We start from the raw sequence: 4,955 nt of genomic DNA, 5'->3' as shown, positions 1-4,955 counted from the left end.
GCACCGCGGGTACGATAGTTTGACGCTGTCAGTCCCAAATGGCGTCAATCTAACGGAGCACTGCTGTACATACTCGAAATCTGGAGACGATCGAAATCCCGAAAGAATCGCGAACTTTGGGATCTCGAGCGTTCGTATTGCTTCGATATCCCATCCAATATGCAATCTTGCTCAAAATTCTCCCTCATATCCTGATCCCGACAATTCAGGATCCCATAAACGCCTATATTGATTTCTAGAATATTTACATAATTTACTAATTGATTTAAATTTAATTTATTTCAGGATCACAGTGGGACTGATTAAAATAATTAAGAAGTCGACGTATCGCGGCTACGCGAGGAAATTGCTATAAGTCAAATACTTTTGATCTATATTTCCTTGTTTGGTGTATCATCTTATACATAAATTTACCATCATTTTTCATTTTGAAACAATAGATCTTTTAGTAAATTTTAACTACCGTATGTTTCATAAAGTTGTAATTAAGTATTGTTACCTCTAAGTCATGTCAACATGTTCAGTCTTATGATTCAGACTCCAATCAATGAGGGCTTATATTATAAAAACCCGAAACTCGATTGCGTCATGTTCCATTTTTAATTCAGCTTTGATCCGTTCTTCATCAGTTCAATTTGCTTACTTACTTTAAGTTTCTTTACGTCGTAGTTGTATAATCAGTTTCTTCTAATTATTCTGTTTTATATAAGTATTGTAAAACTTAAATTGGGGATTAAAATAAGTTTGTTTTTTTAAAAACATATGATCATTTTTGCGAAAGTAACAGTACGTAATTCGGTAATTATGTAGTTTAAGGAATTCAGCTTCGATGACCTTGACCTTGACACATGTCAAATAATTCTGTTCTGTTCTATTCTGTTCTATTAATTCGCAAGTAACTAATAACTTAATTGGTGTTAATCGCAAATAACAATTAAATTGAATTTATTCGTTATTTTTTTTTCGTACTTTAGAATAAGATTTACCCAACATTGATTGATAGTAGCCAGTAGTTATCTTTGGTGTAATTAACAGCTAGTAATAAATAAATTGCTACATGTACGCGATCGTTTACGTATTTATAATATTGTCGTAGCTAGAGACAAGTTATTATTTATGACAAAATGTTTTAATTAGAAAAATGCAAATTGGTGAATTGAAGAACAGTACAAGTTCAAAATTAGTCATTTTTAACTAATCTCAAAACTATATCTGGGCCTCAGAGCCAAAGTATATTAAGCCACACAGAAAACGAATGAATTTAATACACTCTGACTCTGGGATCCAGATATATAAAATGCTCAGAACTACATGTTAGTTCTCAATATTTCTTTTAATTATTTTTTGGTACACAATTTTTATTTCATGTGCCGTTATTGATGCACGTGCAACATGTATGGTTAATATGATCACTGATTAATTTTTTCATGCTCTAAAAGGACATCGAAAAACATATGATTCCATTTAAAGCAATATTAATGACTTTAAAAACAAATTTTTTTCCATGGTTATATATGCCCCTTGAGCAGTACAACTTTATCGCGAAAAGTATTTTTATAAAACACTAAATGGAATAGATATTTAAGTAGTCCCATTTAGCTGATTCACTTTCTATGTACAATTCAGAGCTTTAAAGACGAAGAATTATCTTTACTGCGTAAAAAAAATAATCACGTAGATCGAGAGATGACTGTATATAGCAGTATAGCAATAAAAATAAAATTGTAATAAAAATAATGCAAAACTTTAGAATTCATCCAAATTATAATATTAACCTCAAACATTTTCAGATCACTAACTTCCTTGTGATGTTGAACCATGCAGACCTGTTTTAACCATATACATATATACATATAATAAATACAGTTTGATACATTTGTACTTGGGCTTTTAATATTGCTCGGATTTACAAGTATCCAAGTCCCGATCATTCGAGTCTGGAGTATTCGGATTCGAGTATTTCGTATTTCCGGATACTCGGATCCGGATTTCGAATTCAAATTGCAATGAGTATTTCAAGTATTCGGATATCTGGATAGTAAGAAGAGCTCTAATTTGCACATATAACATATTTATAATACATGTTGGTACGAGCATCCGGTATGCAGACACGGCCAACTGGTGCTCGCGAGAAGACGGCAGAAAATCAAAGAAGATCGACTGCGCTGACAGCATGACAGCTGTCAGTCATAATTATAACCGCGATCGTGATACATGTACCCTAAGCCTACGAAAAAACCCTTGTACATAGCTGTAAATAAAGTGCTGCATAAATCTTGTGTTGCCGTTTAGTGAAGTGCGCGAGGCTCGGGCGGCTCATCGCCGCAACAATATCAATAAACATTATTTTTGAAATTACATTATATTTGTGGCAGAATTTGACCTTTTGCATTCTAAGGTTCCGAGTTTCCATTACTTTTGTCCCCTTCGAAGAAGAAACAACCGAGTGCAAGAGGTTAAACTAAGCGGTGTATCTTTAGATAAATTGCCTGATGGGATTGTATCTGACTTTCGCTTCTGGAGTATTATAAAAATTGGTAGATTTAAAATATTCTGCACAAATTATATTCAATGCATTGTTACGATCCATGCTAACAATAATTGTGGTTCATTTAACAGAAATCTAAAAGTTTTCCGATATAAGAAGTTAGGTTTCAAATAAAGTTTAACATAAACATGCACAATTTTGCACAATTTCAAAATAATATAATACTCGCTGGAAAAAAACCAATTCCAAAACTTTTAGTTTTCATGTTTCCGCAGTGATCAATTACACATTTGATACGCATAATTATAGAAATAACTTTTGCTACACGCTGACGAAAATCAATGTTGATCGATGCTTTAATCAGTTTCAGTGCGACCAAGATCAAAATGAACGCCACGTAGAACAAATATTATGTACGTATTTACAAGTATCTATATACTTGCCGTATGTATGTATATTGTACAGGTACTTATATACTTGCACCTTTTCATCACGCATGCACCAATTTAATAGATACTTTTTGGGAGACATTTGTCTGCAGCTATACATGGGGAGTTCGCAGTTTAGTGTATTATATAAAAATCTGTGTTTCATATCGATTTCAACAAGCTTGAAATATATTGTAAAGGACGGCATTTAAAGCAGCTTTTTTCTTTACATACATGCGGCAGTCGGTTTTAATTTTCGATTTCGAGTTATAGATATTAATATTTAATGTTTTGCTCTAAATCTAACGACTCAAATTGGTGAACTTCCCGATGAACTGGATCCTCACCGATTTCGGTGATTTTTTCGAATAAAAATATTTACTAGGTGCAATAGGTGCATGGTTGCCAGAGAATGGTGTGTGTGTGTGTAGTTATCATTACCACTAGGTATTGTGTTTGGGATTATGGGGTATGAACTGACATTAAACGCACCCAGTCCATAACACGTACAGTACAGTACATTAAAAAATAATTTTTAATATGAAAAATCGTTTAAAATTTGTTATAAAAGAAAAATAATATTCAGCCGAATCCTAAATGTTTATAAAAATATCAGTACTTTAATTTAATTACATCCATATTTATAGTGTCCAAATGTTCATATTACATCAAAATTTAATCTTCTTTGGATTTTCTGTTTAACAAAATCATACATAGTAAATCAATAACTCTTTTTTATTTTTGATATCTACTCTATATTACATTATAATGTAATGTAATATATTTTTTGTTGCTAGTTTTACATTTATCCAAGACATAAAATTTAGAACCTTAGAAGTTCAAATTATATAGGAAAATGACCAAAGTCGAACTTCCAATTGGTTTTTCTTGTATAACTTTTTAAATATTAACATTAAAATTAATATTTAAATGGCAAAAAAATTCTTTATTTAGTTATCTAAAAATCTTGCCTCGACAAAATTCATGTAAAAAGTTAATTCGGTGGTTCGAGATAAGGGAAGGGGTTCGCGTTTAGTCACTTACTTCTACTAAATAATACCCTAATATTAGTACGAGTCATTGTTTGAAGTGGCACCAAAATAATTGATTCCATTTTGATAGATTATTCCACTTTAGATTATTCTACCCTGGTATACTTACTGTCGTAGAAGTTACTGCGACTATTGTGATCGAGAAGGCAGTTCCCCCAAGATGAGGCTTCCTATTGCACTTCGATTTTGAGCTGATTTCCACAGGTATCTCTAACGTGGATATCTCACGTCAGTCGCAAAATTTTCAGTAATCGAAGCTACATTCGCACTATCTTGAATTTTTTTTAATAAATTGAACTAGGCTGTTTCCAACCACACTTTTAATTATTAACTTTTACAGTTATAATTGTTTTATTATGTATTATTGGGCTACTAACTAATAACCTGATAAACTACTTTTTCTAAACATGAAGAAAGTTTAAATAAACATAGGTCCCGAAACTCTTACAATCAGGGAAAGAGTATTAATTACGTATTAGATATGTGCTAACTGCTGACCGATGATTGCCCCCCCCCCCCCCCCCCCCCCCCCAAATTGTATTTTCACACATGGCAGAACGTAGCATTATTAGATTGAAAATATTTGTGTCTTCCTAATAAAATCAAATACTTACAGTCCCACAGTGGTCGGTCGGCACGGAATAATTGATTCTCTTACCCTACTTTCCGAAGCATAAGCATTTTTTAGGACGAAATATTTTAGAAATACTTAGAACTTACTTAAAGAAATTGCTAAAAAATATTTTTTTTCTGCAATAATACACATTTCACATCGACGTTTTATATGAAGGTTACGAATATTGTCACAAGCATTAATAATCCGGTTTTTGAGTGTTTTCAAATAATTAATGATATTATAGAATCCGAAGGAGTTAGATCAGGGGAGTATACTATCTTCGACTTAAATCAAAATTCAATAATAATATTAATAGGAATGTGATAATGTATGGCTTCAGAACGATATGAAAAACATGAAGTATGTACATG

The sequence above is a fragment of the Calliopsis andreniformis genome, unplaced genomic scaffold (genome assembly GCF_051401765.1).
Source record: "Calliopsis andreniformis isolate RMS-2024a unplaced genomic scaffold, iyCalAndr_principal scaffold0048, whole genome shotgun sequence".
NCBI classification, from domain to species: Eukaryota; Metazoa; Arthropoda; class Insecta; order Hymenoptera; family Andrenidae; genus Calliopsis; species Calliopsis andreniformis.
Note: the sequence above shows the minus strand (reverse complement) of the source record.